General features: G+C 46.8%; 1 protein-coding gene across 1 annotated transcript in view; it reads right to left on the reverse strand.

Moving 5' to 3' along the window:
• Positions 1 to 20,366, reverse strand: part of LOC146780127 (histidine N-acetyltransferase-like) — a 152,880-nt gene extending 132,514 nt beyond the window's left edge. Inside the window, exon 1 of the mRNA XM_085638678.1 lies at positions 20,020 to 20,366. The gene's annotated coding sequence lies outside the window, so the exon portion shown is untranslated. The remainder of the gene's footprint in view (positions 1 to 20,019) is intronic.
• Positions 20,367 to 25,189: the final 4,823 nt, after the last annotated feature.

A 25,189-nucleotide genomic window follows, 5' to 3' on the forward strand; every position in this document is an offset into this window, starting at 1 on the left:
GTATCCTTTTTGCCATTGTATGTTGTTAATTTTCCTCAAAAAGTCGCTTGTGTCCTGTACATAGGAGTCTAAGCCACGGACATGTTCTTGCAGAAAATAGTCAAAGTAACACGACATATTCTCAAAGGTTCCATCACAGGCCGAAATAATTGGTCTTCCTGGTGACTTATATCTGTCCTTGTGTACTATGGGGATGAAATAGATTTTTGGAATGGTTGGATGTTCCTTTTTTAGATATTTGAATTCATCAGGACTTAGCATTCCCAAACTTTTCCATGCCAATAATTTTGTCATAAAACAATCCTGGGTATTTTTCAAATTTTTGGAAGGAGCTTTTTCTGTAGCATTCTGTGTTGCTCAGTTGGCTCATTGCCTCAGTCATATATTCCTTCAGAGGTCAGAGGACAATGTTCCCACCTTTATCCGAGTTTCATATGACCACCTCTTTGTTTTTTCAAAGTCTTTCCATCAGTTGACCATATTTTCTTTCGTGGTCTGTAATTTTCCTTTTGTTCTTATTGATATCGATGTTGAGTCTTTTGATTTGAGTCACAATTTGGTCATTAAAGATGTCTATAGAATCCCTCGGCATTATTGGTGCAAATTTTGATTTACCTTTAAAGTTCGTATTTGGTTTGCCACATGTTTCCATATCAAGGATTCCACTACCTTGTGAATCATTGAGATAGTCATAGTACAATTTCTCTTCCCCTGTGATAGCACTTTCTTTCTCCAGGTTTTCTAAATCCCTCAATGTATTTACATCTGCTACTGTAAGATTGGGAATGTTCGTTGTGTTTGTTGTGGTCAGACTGGCCTTCTTATCTTTGTTTGATAATTGTAACTGGTAATACTTTCTCAATTTTAGTTTTCTAATAAATCTATAGATATCTGCTCTTGTTTTTGTGTAATTAAAATTTGTCTCGGGACAGTATGACAGACCAAGGGAAATAAGTTGTTCTTCCGCAGCGCTCAGCACAATGTTTGATAGATTGATGATGGTATTAGTATTTGTTGGAGTAACGTCAGGTAAAGTTTTTATATCTAGTTTAATTTCCAGGTTCCCCGTCCCCTTGTCGTACGTTTGGGTTTCGCGCCTTCTTCTTGCCTTTCTCCTCTCCCGTCTGCTTTTAGTCCATCGTATTTTGTCGGTAAATTCCTAGGGCGCAGGGTTTCTCTGCGGCTCCATCTGACATACTCCAATTCTTCTCCCAATGTTGGTTTGATGGTGCTTTGGGTTGCACGGTTCCTTTCTCTTTGACCCTCCATGTCAGGCTCGCTTTCCAGCGCTGAGCTCAGGTCTGAAATTGAGGTTGCCCCTGCCACGGACTGCCCCATATTGCTGGAATTTGCTCCCTGTGTTCTTCTATCTTCTATCTTCTATTGCCTTTCTGAATTTGTCAAACTTGCAGGCGAATGTAAAAATCTGCCCATTGGCATAGTCCTCTATATCCTGCTTGAATTTATAGACTTTTCTTTGTTTGGTTTTATCCTCCTCCTTGTTCAGTCTGCTAGTAATTTCTTCATAGAATTTTTGTTTTTGTTGGGAATCACTATGCGCCTGAATTTCATCATTCATATTGTCGATTTTTAATTGGATATCTTGCCTGTCACTGTCGGCATATTTTACTAATATGGCCACATGTTTGCATGATGATTCCAAATTGCATTGTGCACATTCCACCATCATAGCTTGGGGCAATCATAATCCGTAAGCCCCTGGGAATCCTTCCCACATCAAGATATTTTTGTAAAGATTTTGCTTCCCACCACTTCGACATCTCTTGGCGCATTAATTTCTCTAATGCCCGAAATGTTTCTTTCAGGCTTCTCAGTCCCCCACTTGCTTCCTCATTAGCACTCCCATTGGTATCCAATTGCTCCGGAGCTGTTTCAGAAAACATTTCCTCCGCAGCAGATGCTCGATCCCTCAACGCTGCAGCGGACATGTTGGGCGGTTGTTGTGTATTCAAAATTATGTTTGCGATCTATCTCAGCCTTGCACAATACTGCCAACGATAAGATCCCAACTGCACACCTCCCCACCTGCTAAAATGCTGCAAAGTCCTTTACCTTCTTGGAGAATTCACGGTCCCAATGCTGCCACTCCACGCAGCTTCACTCGTCCGAGCTATCGCCGCGCCACGCTCTGCCTGAGCCGTTCTCCGTCCGGTATTGGTATCACCGCGGCAGGGGGCTTTCATGTATCCATTTCCGGCCCGCTTCGAGTGCCTCAGGTTTCCCAGTCCCACCGATGCCTCAGTGTTACCCGGTACTTTCAGAGGCTGATTTCTTTGCCACAAAGCCGTCACTAGGGGAGGGGGTCCCCTTATTCCGGAGGAAATCAACCCGGATAATATGTCAGCTGCTTGCTTACGTTTTTGTCGCCTTTCTGCCAACAAACGAGAGTGGATCCGAAATAAGTGCAATTTTGTTTATTTCACCGCTTTACAAGTCTCGCCATTACGTGTTTCGGCAGTCGCCTGCCTTGATCACATGACAGCGTATGGGATTCAAATCACCAAATTTAAAGTGCTAGTGTAGTCAGAGTCATAAGTGAAAATGGAAAAAAAACTTTCATCTCAGTATCTTACACATTATGTCAACGTCACTGTTGCTGTTATGGTCTGCTTAAATGCGTTTTCACAATTCCTTAAAGATAATATTTGTTAATACATTGTTTGAAATACCATGCATAAATGGTCTTAATCATATCATTAACATTGCTCATACATTACGTGCAAAAATGAGGTAGCCCACTGGGGCAGGACCCCACTTTTCACTTCTATTTTCACTTTTGTGCTTTTGGTCCTTGTTTATTGAACTGTGACCATAAAACTACAACTATTTGAGATTTGAATTATATTTGTGACATCTTAACATTGATTTTCTATCTTTAACGCCATATAAATACTTTTTGCATGATTACCCACCAATTAGTGAATGAATTACTAATATCTGTACTAGTATGTTTTCGCATTAATGAGAAAACTGCACGTCTGTCTTCACGCTCTTTTAGTTTGTAGTTCACATGTGACACGATTGTATACACAGTTAAAAATGGCTGAAAAACTTTATTGAATTGTTAGTGAGCAAGCCTTCTGTGAAGGCAAAACGTGTCTAACATTACCAGCTGACATTAAAGAATCTTTTGTAAAGACACGGCGTCGACTTTCCTGTTCGGAAGTGTGGTGAATATATCTATATTTTGCACCTCCTTACAAAGCAATAGTAAGGAAAGTGTAGGACTTTGCATGGGTCATATTTACTATTTCCACTCCAATCTCAGCAACTGTAGGGAAAGTGTTGTACTTTGGAAGTGTTAGACATACTATTCCTACTCCAATATGAGTAATGGTAGGAAAAGTGTTGGACTTTGGAGTGGTCAGATATACTATTTCCACTCCTACATTTTGAAATAAAACATTGAAATATAGACTAAACAATACAAATGTGAAAGATTTAAAATAATAAACCTATTTTTTGGATGTTTTTTATTTTAAATCCAGATTGTAAATCAGAAATTTAAAAATTTTAAAATTCTTTAAAGTCATTCCCACCCTACTATCCTAATTAAAAGATAATAAAAATGAATTAAAAAATAAAAACATTATCAATTGTTAATATTACATTCAAATTTAAGTAAAAGGATGAAAATGATGAATGCAACTAATAAATATAAAATTATTACCACAATTGATAAAAGGAATATGTTGACTGACCAATTAACAATTAATTAGAAAACCAACAAATAAATAAAAGCATAATTGATTGAATAATCAATTTAGATATTTATCAATTAAACACAGAGACTAAATAACTAAATAAATATTAATTAAAATGTAGCGTTTACATATTTATAAAATGTCCCACCGAGTCTCCTAAAAACCCATTTACCTACTACTAAATTAACAATTTCTAATTACATTTAAAATCTTGCATTTCATCTAGAAATCAGCAAAATGTACTAAACAAATTAAACACAAATATTATTGATATTATTGCAATACTAATAACTTATTAAAATAAAATAACTAAAATGTATAAAATTAATTAAAAAGAATATTATATGAAACAATATTTAAAAAACAATATTATATACAACTTTATTTTGAAAAAGAATTATATTAAATACTTAAAGGACAATAGTCTTACCTTCAACGTTAAGTCCCACAATATTCTTGATATCACAATATTCTAGCCTCGATATTTGTGATCCACAATATTTTTGATTTGATATTTAGTCAGACACCCATGAACTATGTTTCTTTATCTCAACTAAAGAAGAAGACGGAGAGGTAGCGTGTTCTCAACTGGAATGTATGTGATGTTAGGGGACTCCTTTGAATCTGGTTTGTCAGTATTTATTTCAGATACGTTTTATTCATTGTGCATTAAGAAATGTGGTACACTGATGTGGATACAGACCAAATCACGCATCATGCTTGGCCTGGCTTTCTGGATTGGAGGACGACAGTCTGAGTCAAGACATGCACTTAGGAAGAATGTCTGAGTTGGAGGTAAGGAGGCCTTCTAATCATGTCAGGCGCCACAACTGGGCACATTGACTGAGTTGAATGTGGCAGCCAAGTCAGGCCTCATGCTTGGGGAGGATGTACAGGCTGGAGGTCAGTAGCCCGAGTCAAGACTCCCACTTGCGCAGGTTGTCTGGGTTGGAGTTGCGCTATTTCAGCAGGGAAGAGAGTGTGGCATACTGGAGTTTCCGTGGGACTTCTGGCTCATACAGAAAGAGAGGCATTCATCAGCTTGGTGGATTTGGTGTCATGCAAGTCTGTGTGTCAGTCTCCTAATCTTGGTGTGGCAGGTGTCTTTGGTGGGGTGGGGGTTAATTCAGTGACCTGGAGATCGCAGTGACCAGGCTTAGCTGAATATGAGCTCACAGAAGATTGCCAGGATTACATTATATGCTAGAGATTCTTCATGAATGGGTGCGGTGTTTGGTGAAAGGGCTACATAATTCTTGCAAGGCAACCATGTCTGAATTCACTGTATGGTCCATTCAAATGTGTCCTTACTGTGTCTGGCAAAGTCGAGAGATATGTCCTCACTGTGGCCCCCATGACAGACGGTACGCTGTGGAGAGGTACCCATGCTCTGATTGTCACTGAGAAGAAGATAGAGGGCTCAAGTGATTTGTCATCGCTGGCTCACCACTATCACAAGACACTTGTGGTCTGCATAGATGAGTCCTCGCTGTGCACACCAGGGAGAATAGATACACGGTGTGAAGTGATATGCCTTAGCTCTGTACCCAGTGAAGGAGCTTTTTCAGCACTGGAACAATGGAGACACCCTAGGCGAGAGCTCTGCACCTGATTCCAGAAAACAGAGATTGCATCACAAACTTAATGCCCATGGCTCTAGAAGAGTTCAGGAACTTGATGGAAAGACACCAGCCTGCTGATCAATGAGAAGATGAGACTGACGGCTGCTGTGTGGATAACTGGAGAACAGAAGCTAGCCAAAGGCAGAGAAGGCACCATCTTAAGTCTGGGTGACCATCACTGAACAATGGAGTTGGAACCTCATTTGTGGCTGCATGCCACCTCAAAAAAGTGTCTACCACGGAGGAAGGGGAGCTACAACATCGGATTGTGTGAGTGACCCAACAGATCCAGCGAGAGAATAAATGAACTTTACACCTGGGGCACTACTGATGGAGATTTGAGGCAGTTCAGCTCGCCAAAGAGTAGAGTGTTTTCCTAGCCTACAGGAATAGAAGGAGTATACTGTGTTAAATTGGGGACAATCCACAGACAGACTGGAGGTAGATGTTTGGGCCTGCACAATGGGGTGGTTGCCTGACTCAGTGGCCATAACAGTTGAGAGCTGAGTCACCAAGCTGTTCCGATTTGTACCAGAAGATCCTAGTGGGCTAACCCTCTACTTATTGGCATAATAGGTAAGAAGATCAGTGAAGTAGATGTACAACATAGGTGAAGGTAGGCCCCATGAAGAAAGCAGATGCAGAGTGTAAGAAACTGGGTTTTTGATTGAGGGCAATGAAAACCTTTCTCAAGCAACAACCACAATCCTAGTCATGGTGAATCACAAAAGTCATTAAATTAACCTATGCTTAACCCTCTGGTAGCTTGGTACAAAAGCTGTCAGGCTTACCTTAGAGACATTATGTTAAGTATTTATGCAGATAAATATCAAAGGGAGAGGGAGGAAAGGTACTGGAGCCAGTTCACTTCCCCAGGTATCAATGTCTGAATCCAAAGGAACTAGCTCTGGAGTGGATGCTTCTAGTGTTTGTATGTATTGGGAGAGAAACACATTGTGTTTTCAAAAAAGCCCTCAATCACCAACCTAGTTGGTGACATGCTTCATCATTGGGCCCCACCCAAGGTACCGAGTGCACCTCGGGTGTGCTACAATGCCTGGTTACAGCGGAGCGGATATTGTTTCCTGAAAGTGCAGTGTGGATGGGTGAGTGAATGTTAAAAAGACTGTCCTAAGGGTCCTACCACAGAAAAGGACTATTTTAAATGTGTGGGCCCTTGGCAGTGAATAAAAGCGAGAGGCGGATATTTAAGGTAGCTCCAATATCCTAGTCGGTCAACATGTTTCAGCCACGCTCCCTTTAATGGTATGGCTTTCTTCAGGACCTATGTGTAGTGCAAGTTGAGTGGTCTAAAAGTGTTTTAAAGACAAATTTATGTGACACACGTGTCTGGGGTGACAAAAGGTTGGTGTTAGTATCCTTTGTGTGTACTGGAGGCAAACCTTTTGAAGTGTAGGTGGGGCAACGCACAGCCCCTGCCCCACCCCCAGCCACCCTGGCAGGATGCCCATTCTGTCCACACCTAAGCCCCTTTTAAGCCATTCTCAGTCATCTAACCTAGGTCACTGGCAAAAGGCAAACATCGTTAGGACAAGAAAATGCAAACTTTCCAAAAGGGGCATTTTCAGAATTTTGACTAAAATCTGACTGTACCATTAAAGAGGATTTCAAATTGCAATTAACTTGAGTATAAACACCATATCTGTCCCTTCTCTTAATGTAACATTATCATTTTTTAAATGTAATAAAGAAACCCAGTGTTAGCCAATGAGAGAGATAGGCCTTAAAACAGTGATAAACAAGTTTAGGAGTCTTTCACTACTAGGACATGTAAACCTTAAACCCATTGCCCTATGAGCCTTTAGGGCCTACCTTAGTGGTGACTTAATGTATTAAAAAGGAAGGTTTAGGCCTGACAAAAATAGTTCCTTGTACTAGATCAAAATGACAGTTTAAAACTGCACTACAGGCGGCATTGGCAGGCCTGAAACATATTTTAAAGGCTACTTTAGTGGGTGGCACAATGAATGCTGCAGGCCCAATATTAGCTTTAATTTACAAGCTCTGGGCACAGGTAGTACCATGTACTAGGGACTTAATAGTAAATGAAATGTACCAATCAGTTAGGCCAATTGTACGATGTTTTCATGAGAGAGCACAAGCACTTTAGTACTTGTTATCAGTGGCAAAGAGCAAAGACTCCTAAAAGCCAACATAAACAGCTTCAGCAAAAGATGGGAGTGAAGGAAAAAGTTTAAGGTGACTCTGCAGAGAGGTCTAGGTCCAGGACAGAGAAACCACAGCATGATCATCACTCAGGAGGACCCAAGGGTTGGGTTAAAAGAGATAATGAAGAAACAACTCTAGGTGAGGGCTTCTCCAAGAACGGGAACAAAATAGTGAATTGGAAGGGGTAATTCTCCTCTCTTATAAAAGATTACCTTCTGCAGAGTTTGTCAGAGATGCAAGACAAACTGTGCAAAACTTCCACTGAGCAATTCAATGATGCAAAACTTGAAATGAAGACAAAAATCAGTCATATATCTAAGGACATTCTGGCTAGTTGAGGCAAAGTTAATGCCAAACAGGATGCCACATCATCAGTGGGAGCCATGCTGGACAATACTTTCTTCATGCTGCAAGCCTTTGCTGAAATAGTGAAGGAATATCAAGATAATTGTAATGATCTGGAAGATCACTCCAGACACCTACATTTGTATTGTGTGAAACCATAGAGTTGGCATTCAGCAGACTGAGCTATAGCATATCCGAGAATCGTCCTGGTAAAATTGGCACACTGAGTGGACACCGTAATAAATTAATGCAGTGTCATCCAGCGCCTAGATAACCTCACGATTGACAAGTAGCACTCTACAAATCTACTAATTGATTGATTGATTGATTGATTGATCCAGCTGTTTCAGGACCTCCAGAGAATACATTGAGTAGGAGGAGGGTGCTACAGGAAATCTCATAGGGACCAAGGAATTGGCAGATCAAGTGTAAATGGCCATTTCTTTTTGCAAAGGGTTTTCGTCAAACTCAAAGGAACACGCCATCAAAACTCCGAAAGAGGGACGGGGGTAATTGGAACTGCTGCCATTGGAGGCTCTGATGACAGGATGGAGGGAATGTGAGAAGGGTGGCTGCAACGGCAGCAGGTGGGAGAGGGTGTGATTTAAAAGGGACAGAATGTGACTACCTTAGCACTACATGTTGGAATATGATTTGAAATACTTTAGGGGATGACGACAGAGGACACCAGGTGACTCTGTGCATAATTTTGTGGTAGGTTTCTGATCATTTATGTGGTGCAGTGTACGTTTAAGGGGGAGAGGGTGACTGACCATGAGCGAAGAAGAGCCAACTCACTCAAATTGTTTGAATTCACCTGTGAGTTGTATATGAGGAGGAAATGTACTTTTTATTTCCAGAAAAACATATGATGGGCAAAGTGGGGTCCCTAGAGCCTGGGATATTTTAATGTTTTGGTACGGTTTATTTAAGTCTGGGAAACCTGGAAAGAAGAGGAAAAGAAGGAGTTATACCTGATGCTTATATGGTGAGATTGCTCACTTGGAATATCAGGGGACTGAAGTCCCCTGTGAAAAGGCATAACATTTGGCAGGCCTTGCTGGAAGAGGCTCCCGGGGAAGTCTACTTACAGGAAACTCATCTTTTGGAAAAAGGATGCCAGGCTTTTGATTCATAAATGCATCTTCCGCAGTAGTCCTAGTGAATGGAGTGAACACCGCTCTTCCTAAGATGTGTCACAGGGTCCAGGAAGTTATATGGATAGAATGGAAGGTAGGTACCTTATACTCATAGGGGTGCAGGTAGGGACAAGGGCAACAATAGTAACATTGATTCTTCCCAATACCCAACTAGCTGGATTCCTCACTGTTTTACAGCTACATTCAAGACATTCTAGAGGCAGAACTTTAGTAGGTGATTTTGCTATTTTGATGTTGTTCTAGATGGATAGATAAGCAATCTCAATATACATACTGCGGATGGTGTGTCCAGTTCAATGCTCAAGTCTCCATTCGACGGAGGATATATTTGTGTGAGTGTGTGTGTGTGTGTGTATACTATATAACAAAAAGAATGGGCTGAAGAAAAGTTTACTGCATTCAAAACCATTTGTGTGGACAAAATCTCTAGGCTTTTAAAAGAGCGCACACCCACCAACATAGTTGGCAGCATGCTTCTTCATTAGGTTCCCACCTATGGTGCCAAGTGCATCCTAGGTGTGCTTCGACTCCTGATTTTTGTGACAGATTGTGTAGGTCGTGAGTTAAAACTGTCTACTGAATCCCCCTCCTAGCCAGGAGTATTTTAATAATGGGGTCCTGTGAGAAATAATTGATCTCCTGGATCCTAAAAATTGGTCATAAATATTGGCCTACATGTTTCAGCCAAGTGAAAATCGTTGGTAAGAGGCTTTCTTCAGGGCCATAAGTAAAAAAAAAAAAATGATTAGGCCTTGGACTGCTGTGAACACACACACACTAACGTGTGCTAAGTGGTAGAGAAATTCTCTCTCTTTGTATTCACTTGGGTGAAATAATAATTTACGGTTTACACTTAACTCATTGTATCTGTAAAATGAAGGTGCAACAGTCTGTAATCTCAACAACATAATGGATTTTGATGCAGTATATGCTATAGGATATCTGTGTCATTTTATCTATAACATACGTGGTGGCATGCCATATGATCATTCCTCCTTGCATGCAAATATCCCAAATATCAGTCTCTACATTCCAAATTTCAATAAAGAACTCTAGTGCTTGTTATTTGTTGTCATGCAGGTGATTATCGTATGGAATATGATCAGGAAAGCATGCGTATTGAGTTTTAAATTATACCCAAACACTATGAACTTTTCACCACTTAATCCACGGCCATTATGGCTACGTTTCAAGCTTATAACTCTTAAAACTATGAACTTAATCTTCTTATTTATTAGTCACAATGACCCTAATACGGCAGAAATGTCATAATAATAAGGTATAGTATTGTGCCTGGTATTTTTAAGGATAATCGCCCAGCCAAATCCGACATAATTTGTGAGACACAGCGAACAATTACAAATGGTTTGCGCCTTACTTGTGTTGATCTAGGATTGGGCAACATGGATCCCGGTGGGGGGCAGTGGGTACAGTATATATATGTATATATATTCTGCTCGGAAGGTTGACCCTCAGTTTAAGCCGCACTCGAGTCACCAGTTCGCTTAAGAAAGCCTTTATTGGTATGGGCAGAAACGCTTTGCATTCATTAAGCAACAGCTGACTAATACCAGCCTGACGCGTTTCGAGTTCTCTCTTCCTCAGAGGCTGAAAAAAGTCAGAAGAGTGCATGACGGTCTTTTATTCCTCGTTTGGCGATATCGTACGCTCCTCATAGGGTTGCTCTGTTTGAGACAGTACGTAGCCTTGTGGAAAATGAAGTTCCAATATAAGTCCACAATGAATGCACTCTTATTCACTTTGTGGAGCATCGGTTGTGGATTGAGGACGGAAAGGTTTTCCACAGCTCACCGTAGGGCTTGCACAAGTGAATGAGAGTGCATCCATTGTGGACTTATATTGGAAAGCGTTTCTGTCCATACCAATAAAGGCTTTCTTAAGCGAACTGGTGACTTGAGCGCTGCTTAAACTGAGGGGGAACCTTCCAAGCAGAATTTATGAAGCGCCGTCCTGCCGCTAAGCCAGCACCACCCCGGAGTGAAGGGGGCCACGGAACTCGACAACAGCTGGGTTTTGCTTCGTGGAGCATCGGTTGTGGATTGAGGACGGAAACGTTTTCCACGGCTCACCGAAGGGGTTGCACAAGTGAATGAGAGTGCATCCATTGTGGACTTATATTGGAACTTCATTTCCCACAAGGCTACATACTGTCTCATACAAAGCAACCCAATGAGGGGCGTACGATATCGCCAAATGAGGAATAAAAGACCGTCATGCACTCTTCTGACTTTTTTCAGCCTCTGAGGAAGAGAGAACCCGAAACGCGTCAGGCTGGTATTAGTTGCTTAATGAATGGAAAGCGTTTCTGTCCATACTAATAAAGGCTTTCTTACGCGAACTGGTGACTTGAGTGCGGCTTAAACTGAGGGGCAACCTTCTGAGCAGAATATATATATATATGTAGAGAGAGAGAGAGAGAGAGAGAGAAAGAGATAGATAGATAGATAGATAGATAGATAGATAGATAGATAGATAGATAGATAGATAGATAGATAGATAGATAGATAGATAGATAGATAGATAGATAGATAGATAGATAGATAGATAGATAGATAGATAGATAGGTAGGTAGGTAGGTAGGTAGGTAGGTAGGTAGGTAGGTAGGTAGGTAGGTAGGTAGGTAGGTAGGTAGGTAGGTAGGTAGATAGATAGATAGATAGATAGATAGATAGATAGATAGATAGATAGATAGATAGATAGATAGATAGATAGATAGATAGATAGATAGATAGATAGATAGATAGATAGATAGATAGATAGATAGATAGATAGATAGATAGATAGATAGACACACATACATATATATATGCATATATATATACACATACATATATTATGTGTATAGATTTATACATTCATTTTTTTCTAGGTGGCATTTCACTTTGTGACTTGATTGTGGTACTCCTTTCAATCTGTTGTGAGTGCCAGGCACAGGTGAATCAACGCATTCTCCAATATCCATTATAAGACTAAAGGCTATGCTTCTTGCCATATCCCTAGCACGAGCACACTGACTCTCACCACTCGCCTATTGTCTCCCATCCTCTCTGCCTGTCTCCACTGTGATACCCTGCCGCCACACCTCACAACCTCCTCTCTCTGCCCGTCTCCCTCTATGGCTCTTTCTCCCCTGTGATACCCCTGTGATACCCTGCCTCTTGCCTTTCGTCTCCCATCCTCTCTGCCTGTCTCCACTGTGATGAACTGTCCCCTTACCTCACGACATCCTCTCTCTGCCTGGTTCTCATTATGGATCTGTCTCCCCTGTGATACCGTGCATCTAGCCTGATGTCCTTCACTTTGCTCTCTGCCTGTCTCCAGTGTAACACACCATTACCTCACCTCAAGACCTCTCTCTCTGCCCGCCTCCCACTATGGATCTGTCTCCCCTGTGACACCCTGCTTCTCACCTCACTTCCTTCCCATTTCTCCCTACTTATCTCACTCCCTGCATTTGTCACCCCTGTGATACCATGCCCCCCCCACCCAACACCCTCTCCTCTCCCTGCTCCATTCCTTTACATGTCTACCCAGTGATAACCTGTCCCTAGCGTCACTTTCTCCTTTCTTCTCTCTGCCTGCCTCCCTCAGTAACTGTCTCCTCTGTGACACCATATCCCAGCTACCACATCATCTTGTTTCCTCTCTGCTTGTCTCCCTCATTGTATGTCTCGCCTATGATACCCTGTTTTTAGCCTCACCCCCTTCTCTTCTCTTTGACAGCCCCCCTATCTGTACCTCTCTCCCCAGTGATACTGTGTCCCTACCCTCCCTTACCATCTCTTTTCTGTGCCTGTATCCCTGTCTGTACCTCTCTCTTCTGTGACCCCCTGTCCCTAGCCTCACCCCCCTCTCTTTGCTTGCACCACTGTCTGTACCTCTCTCCCCTGTGATACCCTGTCCCTAGCCTCACCTCCCCTTCTCTTTGCCTGTACCCCTGTCTGTACCTCTCTCCCCTGTGATACCCTGTCCATAGCCTCATCCCTTCCCTTCTCTTTGCCTGTACCCCTGTCTGTACCTCTCTCCCCTGTGATACCCTGTCCCTAGCCTCACCTCCCCTTCTCTTTGCCTGTAACCCTGTCTGTACCTCTCTCCCCTGTGATACCCTGTCCATAGCCTCATCCCTTCCCTTCTCTTTGCCTGTACCCCTGTCTGTACCTCTTCCCCTGCCATACCCTGTCCCTAGCCTCACCCCCCTTCTCTTCTCTTTGCCTGTACCCCTGTCTGTACCTCTCTCACCTGTGATACCCTGTCCCAAGCCTCACCTCCCTTTCTCTCCTCTTTGGCTGTCCCCCTGTCTGTACCACTCTCCCCTTTGATACCCCATCCCTAGATTTGCCTCCCTATTACTTCTCTTTGCCTGTACCCCTATCTGTACAAGTCTTCCCTGTGTTATGCTTTCCTAAGCTTCACCTCCCCTTCTCTTTACCTGCACCCCTGTCTGTACCTCTCTCCCCTGTGATAACCTGTCCCTAGCCTCACCTCTCCTTTCCTTCTTTTTGCCTGTAGGCCTGTCTGTCCTTCTCTCCCCTGTTATACCCTGTCCCTAGATTTGCCTGCCTATTACTTCTCTTTGCCGGTACCCCTGTCTGTACCACTCTACCCTGTGTTATGCTTTCCTAAGCCTCACCCACCTTCTCTTTTAAGTGCCTGTCCCCCTGTCTGTACCACTCTCCCCTGTGATACCCTGTCCCTAGATTTGCCTCCCTATTACTTCTCTTTGCCTGTACCCCTGTCTGTACCACTCTCCCCTGTGTTATGCTTTCCTAAGCTTCACCTCCCATTCTTTTTGCCTGCACCCCTGTCTGTACCTCTCTTCCCTGTGATACCCTGTCCCTAGCCCCACCTCCCCTTCCCTTCTCTTTGCCTGTACCCATCTGTACTTCTCTCCCCTGTGATACCCTGTCTCTAACCTCACATCCCCTTCTCTTCTCTGTGCCTGTCCCCCGTTCTGTACCTCTCTCCCCTGTGATACTCTGTCCTTAGCCTCGCCTCCCCTTCTCTTGTCTTTGCCTATAACCCTGTCTGTACCTCTCTCCCCTGTGTTACCCTGTCCCTAGCCTCACCCCCTTCTCTTCTCTTTGCCAGTAACCCTGTCAGTACCTCTCTCCCCTGTGATACTCTGTCCCTAGCCTCACCCCCCTTCTCTTCTCTTTGCTGTAACCCTGTCGGTACCTCTCTCCCCTGTGATACTCTGTCCCTAGCCTCACCCACCTCCTCTTCTCTTTGCCTGTCCCCCTGTCTGTACCTCTCTCCCCTGTGACACCATGTCCCTAACCTCACATCCCCCTTCTCTTCTCTTTGCCTGTTCCCCTGTCTGTACCTCTCTCCCCTGTGATACTCTGTCCTTAGCCTCACCCCCTCTTCTCTTTTCTTTGCCTGTACCCCTGTCTGTACTTCTCTCCCCTGTGATACCCTATCCCTAGCCTCACCCCCTCTTCTCTTTTCTTTGCCTGTACCCCTGTCTGTACTTCTCTCCCCTGTGATACCCTGCCCCTAGCCTCATCTCCCCTTCTCTTTGCCTGTACCCCTGGCTGTACCTCTCTCCCCTGTGATATCCTGTCCCTAGCCTCATCCCTTCCCTTCTCTTTGCCTGTACCCCTGTCTGTACCTCTCTCCCCTGTGATATCCTGTCCCTAGCCTCACCCCCCTTCACTTCTCTTCTCTTTCCCCCTCTCTGTACCTCTCTCCCCTGTGTTATCCTGGCCTCAACTCCCCTTCTCTTTGCCTGTCCCCCTGTCTGTACCTCTCTCCCCTGTGATATCCTGTCCCTAGCCTCACCCCCCTTCACTTCTCTTCTCTTTCCCCCTCTCTGTACCTCTCTCCCCTGTGTTATCCTGGCCTCAACTCCCCTTCTCTTTGCCTGTCCCCCTGTCTGTACCTCACTCCCCTGTGATACCCTGTCCCTAGCCTCACGCCCTTTCTCTTCTCTTTGCCTGCACCCCTGTCTGTACCTCTCTTGCATGTGATGCTCTGTCCTTAGCCGCACCTCCCCTTCTCTTCTCTTTGCCTGTCCCCGTCTGTACCTCTCCCCCCTGTGATATCCTTTCCTTATCCTCACCCTCTTCTCTTCACCTGTCCCCCTGTCTATACCTCGCTCCCCTGTGATACCTTGTCCCTAGCCCCACCCCCTTCTCTTTTCTCTACCTGTCCCCCTGTCTGTACCTCTCTCCCCTGTGATACTCTATCCCTAGTCTCACCTCCCTTCTTTTTGCCTGTCCCCCTGTCTGTACCTCTCTCCCCTCTGATACCCTGTCCCAGCCTCACCTCAACTCCCCTTCTCTTCTCATTGTCTGTACGCCTGTCTGTACCTCTCTCCCCTGTGATACCCTGTGCCTAGCCCTACCCCCTTCTCTTCTCTTTGCCTGTCCCCCTGTCTGTACCTCTCTCCCCTGTATTACCCTGTCCCTAGCTTCACCCCCTTCTCTTTGTCTGTCCCTCTGTCTGTACCTCTCTCCCCTGTGATACTCTGTCCCTAGTCTCAGCTCCCTTCTTTTCGCCTGTCCCCCTGTCTGTACCTCTCTCCCCTCTGATACCATGTCCCTAGCCTCACCTCCCCTTCTCTTCTCTTTGTTTGTACGCCTGTCTGTACCTCTCTCCCCTGTATTACCCTGTCCCTAGCTTCACCCCCTTCTCTTTGTCTGTCCCTCTATCTGTACCACTCTCTCCTATGTTATCATTTCCTTAGCCTCACCTCTCCTTCCCTTCTCTCTGCCTGTCCCCCTTTCTGTACATCTCCCTCCTGCGATATATTTTCCCGAGCTTCACCCCCTCTTCTATCTGCCTGTCTCCCTCTCATTATGTATCTACCCTGTGAGACCTTGCTCCTTGACTCATGCGCTTCTCTCTTCTCTCCGCTTGTCTCCCTCTCCAAATTTTTCTCCCTTGATAACCCCTTCTCTAACACCCCCTCCTTCACTCGGCCTATCTCCTTTTCACTATTTTTGCCTTCTGATACCAATCATTGCCCCTCAAGCCCTCCGCTCTGTTCTATTCCTGCTTCTCTCCCTGTATCTATCTCCCTGTAACACCCTTTTACTGCCCTCGTGTCTTCACGTCTTCTTTCTGCCTGTCTCCCTCTGCACATCTTTCCTTTCCATCCCATGCCCCTGTCTTCACTTCTATTCCTACCTCTCTGTCTCTCCGGTGACAGGCACCTCACACTTCCTTTACTTTGTCCACCCCTCCTCTCTGATACACTTAGAACTTCTCAGTGTTGACACCATCTCCAGTCAAAACCCCATGAACAACAGCAACCATTTTCCGAGAGTACTCCGGGGGTGCAATGGCCCTGTGTGCTCACTTCTTGTGCCACAGGGTACTTTGGTATTACAGAAGGAGCCACAGATGCTTGTGCAGCCCTTTATATTTTATGGACAGCTCTGACACACATCTTGTGCCAACATAAGCACGAGGAGCCTTCATACATTAGCTTGGGGGCGTGACCCCGTGAACATGGGGGCGCATTGTTTCTGCATCAATACATTTTTAAAGAGGCAGGCGCAGAGGCAAATAACCTGTAGGGTTGTGCACTGACTATGCACCGCATAGTAATGGCACAGAGTCAGTGTGCCCCTTGAGTGCATCTCTTGTGGGACAGGGGTTAGAGGGAACCCCCCACCTCTAGGAATACCTGTGCAGCCGGGTGCTGTAACTCAGTGCACCCACTTGCAAGGGGGTTCCGTTCATCCTCTTCAAAGAACAGCCAGCCTGCCTCCAGTCAAAGATGGAGCTACGGCCCTGTGTTTCACCCACTCCATCACCTCAGCCTAGCTGCCAACTGTCAGACTGTGATTCTTTTTGTCGTAGTCCGGCTTACTCTGCCAGGCTCACATAATTAATGGTGAGCCATGGTGCAAATTCAGAGTGTGCAGGGAATATAGACCTCGGGCCCACGCACTCCTTCATTAAATGCCACAAAATGCATCGGTTTTGAGGGGAGAGGCATCAACAGGGGTGGGGGCCTACCTCTCAGCCCACGCTCTTTTGACGTGCGTCACCCATCATGGACTTATCTTCACCCTGCATGGAAGTAAAATGCCTCCAGTGGACTTCACTGCTAGGACCCCTCCTTAGTACCTCTTACACTCCCGAAACATTGCTTGTCTCCCCGATAGGCATGGCCACTGGAAATATGCGGCGTGGTCACATTGTTTTGTACAGTGAAGGCTAGCAGGGGGTAGTCAGCTGGGCTGTTTCTTGTATCTGTTGCAGAGATCCCTGACGAAGAGACTTTCAGGCTCGAAATGCATTGGGCATGAAGTAAGGAGCCTCCTCTGATGTACATTTCACCTTTACCTTTACGTGTCGCCGTGACATGCCTGGATGGGCACGCAGGGGACATATGAAAAAGTTAAATAAAGAAATACGGTGGAATTACGCTGTTTCCACGGTGACTTAATAAGCCTGGACGAGTGACGGATGAAGGAATTTCATAATGACTGGTATCAAGTGATGAAAATGGACAATTTAAGAGCAAATGGTTTGGAGAGAGGGGTGTTTTCCCACACCGCAGTGTGACAGATGGGTGCGCGAGTTATGCGACCTGAGGTATACTGGAAATATGTGGCAAGGGAGGGTCAAATTGTGTGGCAGGGTTGAGTAAATTATGCGGAAAGAAAAAGCAAATTATGAGCCACATTTGGTGATGTTATTGCTTCATTAGCATTAAGCTACAGAAAGGTGACAAGTCAACCTTTGCAAAGGTCCTTCCACTGCGCAGCAGCACGTGTCATTGTGTTTTAATTAACTTTCGAACTGCTAGAAAAAAAAAATTGTTAAAAATTGCAGATTATGTGGCAAATGTGGCACATCTATAATTATGCTAGAATCACTGCACAATCGCATAATTCCAATGGCCCTGCCGATAGGGCAGGAAAAGCATAGAAAGATTGACATGGGCAGTTAGAGACAGGCAGAAACCGGAATGCAGTGACAGATAGAGGTAATCCGTTAAAAGGCAAACCGAAAGATTGACAAGCAGGCAGACAGAATAAGGTAGACAGGATCACACATGTACTAAAAGCCAAGCCAGGACACTTAGAGGAAGTTCCCCAGCAGCAAACCGGGATAGGTAGTGGCAGAAACAGGCAGAGTGACAGAATGACGAGTAGAGCTAAAAAGGTAGTAAAGAAACAGGAAGAGACAGAGTTAGGCAGAGACTGTAGAGCATAGATAGGCCTTTAAGCTGGTAAAGCGGTATATACAGGAAGTCAGAGACCTTCGGATGCAGTCAGATGGGGCATCTAAGACAGGCACACACGCAGACAAACGGGATGACAGGTAACAAAACAGAAACAACCCTGCAGCCAGACGGCCAGTAAGGCTCAAAGAACAGAGACAACCATTCAAGCAGACAGGCAGGTTAAGGAGGCATTTGTGGCAAACAGGTGGAAAACAGAGGCACACAGACAGGGATGTAGGTGAGAGGAGGAATGGCACGAGCCCAGGCAGACAAACAGTGCCTGTGAGGCTGAAGGAATCCAAAGACAGGAGAAGCGATAGTAGCGTAATGGAAAACGATGTCCCCCCATCCCCCTGCTGAATATGATGAAGGGACCAATAGCCCCCCCTCCCCCCCCCCCTTCCCATATCTCACAGACATTGATTGGCCTTAGGCTGCCTTTGGGATGAGCCCTCCTCTGCACCACAGGGGCTGCATGTCCCGTGTTATGCCCTCGAGAAGAGGGAAACACGCGCAGATAGACAAACAGATACAAACAGGTAGGCTAGGCAGAAAACGGCCAGCCGACAGGGACAGGCAAATAAGCAGGCAGACAGAAGACTGCAGGCAAAGACATGAAGGCAGAGAGCGAGGCCTCCGCAGACACTCCGTGTCTCTCGCACGTGACTGGCACGGCCGTGACCCCATTGCTCCTAGCAAAGGAAGCCAGCGACCGGGCTACAGCTGTCGTTCGGACTTCAGATGCCATTACTGAGCCATCTGCCCCCCTCCTGGAGCAAACCTCGTTCCTTATAGCGAGCGCCTTTGCTTATGGCTAGCGACCCCCCTCCCTTTTAACAGACAGCCCCTCCCCCCTCCCTTACAGGCCAGCGAGACCTTCCTAAAGGGCAGCACTGCCCTCCTTATAGAGAAAGCTCTTTCTCTGACTAGACAGCCGGTCCCTCCCCCTTTACTTGACAGCCCCCTCCTCCTCCCGGCTAACAGTGCCGGCGGTCCGAGCATCCCTGGCCACTGGAAAATGGCCGACACCGCCACAACCTTATCCTTAACGCCGGTATTAACAATCGTGACACCTGTCACAGAATGGCAGTGGAGGGGGTCATTGCGCTACCGCCCTCCGGTCCTGGAATAACCCCAAGGAACAAGAGTGACGGTGTGGGCTGGGTGGGGGGCGGGGGGCCGCGAGATGTTTTTCATTTATTTCATTTCCACGAGGACCAATCAGAGCTCGACCTCAACCCCTGATCCCAAAAAGGATGAATATAGCTTGGGGGGGGTGTTCAAAGAACACCGAGCGCCACCGCCGCGAGGAATCCCCTTCTAGATACCCCTCCCCCGCGGCCCCGGAGAGTTCCGTTCACAGCCCCCTCACCCCCGCCCCCTCACCGCTCTGCAAATCAAGAGGTTTCCTTTACGGTTCCATGGTGACAGTGATAACCCCCAGGTACCCAGATCACATCATCCTATTTCCCTCGTCGTCCTTTTATTTATATTCCCATATCCTAATTTCCAATATGAGTGCTGAATCTGCCATCTTCAACATCGACGCGCAGCCCTCCCCCATGCCACCACATACAATTAATGCAGTTACTTCCAGAATGTAGGATCCCGTCAGTCAGCCCTCACGCGACGAAGGTCTGCTGTCACCAGAGCCTGGGAGAGGTGTGTGTGTGTGTGTGTGGGGGGGGGGGGGGGGGGGGGGGTCTGCGCATCATGGCATACCAAGGTGCCGAGGGAATGGAGCGCTCTCTCCCCGCCATTGAGCACCTTACCTTGAACGCTGCAGGTATGAGGGCAGGTCCGCGGATGCTGCCGGGCCGGCTGTGGGAGTGCACTGTCCGCACTTGCTGGCTCGCCTTCTATTTTTAGCGTTCCCTGTCTCTCCGTGTCCCTATCTCTAGGTCTGAATCTGCCTTCTCGTTCTTGCTGCCTCCTCTCTCTCTCTTCTCCCTGCTGTCTCTGCCCTCACCGCCCCCAGTTGCTTCCATATATCCCCAGCAGCCGGAGGCTCCTCCCACCCCCTGGATCCGGGGAGATGCGAAGCAGTACCAAGCTCTCTGCGGCTGGCACCACTCTGTTCTGGCGAATCCTGCAAGCCCTGGCCTCACTTGTCACTGCCAGTGCCAAGATGGGCACAGAGATGGCGCATTCGCCGACCCTGTCCGTTTTCCATTGTCTAGTTAGTGCCCCTCACATGCCCCTCATAGGACGCCAGGAAGGGCGCCCAAAGCTCACGCGCAACCCGATGTGGGCACCTCGGGGAGGGAGATCTGGTTCCTGAGGATGCTGAGATGGTGTCTGACCCAGGGTGCACCTGTCACCGGACACGGACCAATCATGCGAGTGGGTTTCCAAGGCAGGTCATTGGCAATGTGATCTTCCAAGACATTGACACCAATGCCAACACACCGGAAACATCTGCCACCATACCAGCTCAGTATGGAGCAGTGGAAACTGAAGTCGCCAGTGCCAGCCCAGCGCCAGGCATTGCTGTGTCTGCGGTTACCTGTGCCAGTCCAGCTCCAGACATAAAACGCCAGGTTCCCTGTGCCAACCAAACACATCTCTATATAGAGCACCAGGAGCTGAGACCACCAATGCCAGCGTAGCATCGGGCACCGTAAACGAAGGCCCAAATGCCCACCAGAAACGGTGACACTCAGTGCCAGCTTAGTTCTGAGCATCAGAAGCTCTGAAGTCACCGTCGCCACCTCAGCGCAGGGCACAGCAATCTCTCAGGGAGTCAGTGCCAACTCAACACTGGGCATCGAAGACTACAGGGAGACCACCATCCTCGCGGCATCTGTCACCGGAAATGCTGGTGCTACCCTTGCAATTTCAACCATGTCAACCAATGCAGCGCTAGGCGTTGAAACCTCGGAAATCATCCCTGCAAACTGAGCAATGGGCACCGTTGCCACCCCAGCGCCGGGCATCGGAGACGGAAGCCAGGAGTTCAGCTGAACACCGAGCACTGGAACTTCCGGGCATGCCTGTGTGCCAAACGAGCACGAGGCAGATAAATCTCTGAGACCACCAGTGCCAGCCAGTACTTGGCACATTAATCTCCAAGGATACACATAACAACTGAGAACTGGACGTAAGCTTCCCTGAATCCACCATTGCCAATACAGATTGTGGCATATGACTCTCAGAGGCCGTCAGTGCCAACCCAGAACACAATATAGGAACATCAGCCGAGATCAGCAGCCAGCACAGGGCATCTTAAACTTTGAGGTCCCTGGTGCCAGTCGGGCACCCAGCACAGGAATCACGGATGCCGCCAGCTCCAGCCCAGGAGTGGGCATTGTAAGTTCGAATCTACCACTGTCAACTCTCCGCCTGGCATCAGAAATGGTGAAATTGCCTGGTGTGCCACCCAAACACCGGGCATATGAAGAACGGAGTCTGTCCGTGCCAGTTTAACACGGGACACCAGCGATTCCGAGGCAATTTGTGCCAGCTCAGCTCCGGGCATTGGAAAATGTAATTCCACCTTTGTCAGCCCAGCCCCAGGCACCCGAAAAGACGGGAGCACTCGAGCGATTTATTTACCAGCCCACGAGGAGCTATACAGCTTATTGTATCCATTCATTAATAGGGCACCGGGCACTTAGACCTGGCAATGCTCTGCCACCATCTGGCACTTGCTGATTTTAAGATGCCAATCCTGTGTCAGCAGACCCGTGCAGTGTCAACTCCGGGCAGCAGACACGTTCCAGCCACCAGTGCTGCGCGACCATCAGGGTTCCTAACTTGTTACCTACCAGAGCCAAGATGGCACCTGGCATCCGAACATTTAATGACAGCTTCCTGCGTCACCATAACACACTCTAGCGCCGTTTGATATGTATCCTTGCCAAACCAACACCGGTGCATCGAAATATGACATCTAGTGGTGGCAAGAGACTTTTGGGCCCAGAGCTGCACGTGCCACTTCATCGCCAGGGCACAATAATCTTTAGAGCTGCCAGTGTCATTTTATTCACTGGAAACCTTACAACAATCTGCGCGGGTTAAGCACCACACAGCTCTAAACTTTATAGCCACCAGTAACGTGTAAGCACTGGGCATGTGACCAGTGATGGCAAAACATTTGGAACCCCAGGTGCCATGTTGGCCCAAAGCAAAGACAACTTTACAACAATCAGTGTTATTTCAACACCACAGAATGACAAACGTTACAGGTGCGGGTAATATCTCAGTACCAGGGCATCTCAAACTTTACATGTACATGTGTCAGCTATGTGCCAGGGCCCCGCATTGACACCTCTCGGTGCTATGTACCATATTAAGACTAGGCATAAGAGACAGTTTGACTGCCATTGCAATGTCAGTGCCACACAATTACAAACATTGCAAAGTCAGTGCCACACAATTACAAGCCTTTCAGATACCAGCGACATATCAGCACTGGGCATTTAAGACTTTACAAAAGCAGGTGCCATGTGGTGCCAGTGCATAGCATTTGCAACTCCCAGTGCCCTGTTGGCACTAGTCAGCGGGGGCCTTACAATGATCGATGCTTTGTCAGCATCACTCACTTGGAAACGTTACAGCTACTAGTAATATGTCAGCATTAAGGCATCTCAGACTTTACATTTACAAATGCCAGCTCAGTCGCCGGGCACTGCTCTTATAGCTCCTAGGGCCACGTTAGCGCTAGGCACGAGAACCCGTCTAACAACGAGTGCTATGTCAGCTCAGCAGCAGCTAACTGCAAATGTAACAGCTCCCTCTGTCACCACCGAAGGACGGAATGTTTACACTTTCCTCTGTCATCTTAACACTGGGAATCAAAACTTTACTGATTGGTCAGTGTTGGTCATAATAAACATTATATAAAGTTTGCAATAGATTTCAGCAACGCTTTTGGTCCCTTTAACTACTGACAGAGGGTGCCCCATATCCGTATTAGCTTCAGAAACATTATCTCTGCCAGTGCCAGCTAAAAGCGACACTGTAAACTTTTCAGCTAACAGCTGTGTTCCAGAACGGGCACCATTGCACAGTTTATGTTACCGGTGTGTAAGCTGCTGGCATCCACAAACTTTACACTGCTAGTAACATGTCAGCACCAAACAATGGCATAGTTCCTGCTTCTGAGGCCATGTCAGCAGGGCATGAGCAGCGATGAAGATACCTGCGCTCTGTCAGCACTGAGAGCTGACACCGTAGATGTACCTGTCCCATGTCAGGTCTGAGATTCCTAACACTTAGTCTTTACACTGCTAGTAACATGTCAGCACAAAGCAATGGCATAGTTCCTGCTGCGACCGCCATGTCAGCAGGGCATGAGCAACGATGTAGATACCTGCACTCTGTCAGCACTGAGAGCTGACACCGTAGATGTACCTGTCCCATGTCAGGTCTGAGATTCCTAACACTTTACACTGCTAGTAACATGTCAGCACAAAGCAATGGAATAGTTCCTGGTTCTGAGGCCATGTCAGCAGGGCATGAGCAACGATGGAGATACATTCACTCTGTCAGTACTGCGAGCTGACACCATAGAGGTACCTGTCCCATGTCAGGTCTGAGATTCCCAACACTTTACACTGCTAGTAACATGTCAGCACAAAACAATGGCATAGTTCCTGCTGCGACCGCCATGTCAGCAGGGCACGAGCAGCGGTGGAGATACCTGCGCTCTGTCAGCACTGAGAGCTGACACCATACAGGTACCTGTCCCACGTCAAGTCTGGGCATCAGATACTTAACACTACAAGTAACATGTCAGCACCACACAATGGCATAGTTACTGCTGCCGCCTCCATGTCAGCAGGGCACGAGCAGCGATGGAGATACCTGCGCTCTGTCAGCACAGAGAGCTGACACCATAGAGGTACCCGCCCCACCTCAGATCTGGGCATCAGATACTTAACACTACTAGTAACATGTCAGCACCACACAATGGCATAGTTCCTGCTGCGACCACCATGTCAGCAGGGCACGAGCAGCGGTGGAGATACCTGCGCTCTGTCAGTACTCAGAGCTGACACCATAGAGGTACCCGCCCCACCTCAGATCTGGGCATCAGATACTTAACACTACAAGTAACATGTCAGCACCACACAATGGCATAGTTACTGCTGCCGCCTCCATGTCAGCAGGGCACGAGCAGCGATGGAGATACCTGCGCTCTGTCAGCACAGAGAGCTGACACCATAGAGGTACCCGCCCCACCTCAGATCTGGGCATCAGATATTTAACACTACTAGTAACATGTCAGCACCACACAATGGCATAGTTCCTGCTGCGACCGCCATGTCAGCAGGGCACGAGCAGCGGTGGAGATACCTGCGCTCTGTCAGCACTCAGAGCTGACACCATAGAGGTACCTGCCCCACCTCAGATCTGGGCATCAGATACTTTACACTACTAGTAACATGTCGGCACCACACAATGACATAGTTACTGCTGCGCTGCCATGTCAGCAGGGCATTAGGGGCGATGGAGATGCCTGCGGTCTGTCAGCACAGAGAGCTGACACCATAGAGGTACCTGCCCCACGTCAGATCTGGGCATCAGATGCTTTACTTCTACTAGGAACATGTCAGCACCACATAGTGACATAGTTACTGCTGCCAAGGCCATGCCAGCAGGGCACGAAAAACGATGGAGACACCTGCGGCTCTGTTAGCACTGAGAGCTGACACCAAAAAGGTACCTATCCCATGTCAGGACTAGGCATCCAAAAACTTTAATCTGCTAGTAACATGTCAGCATCAAGCAAAGATTTAGTTACTGCTGCAACCGCAAAGTCAACAGGGCATGAGCTGCGATGGAGATACCTGCGCTCTGTCAGCAATGAGATCTGACACCATAGAGGTACCTGTCCCATGTCAGGTCTGGGATTCCAAAAACTTTACACTACTAGTAGCATGTCAGCACCACACAATGGCATAGATACTGCCGCCACTGCCATGTCAGCAGGGCATG

Source organism: Triturus cristatus, chromosome 12 (assembly GCF_964204655.1).
Source record: "Triturus cristatus chromosome 12, aTriCri1.1, whole genome shotgun sequence".
NCBI classification, from domain to species: Eukaryota; Metazoa; Chordata; class Amphibia; order Caudata; family Salamandridae; genus Triturus; species Triturus cristatus.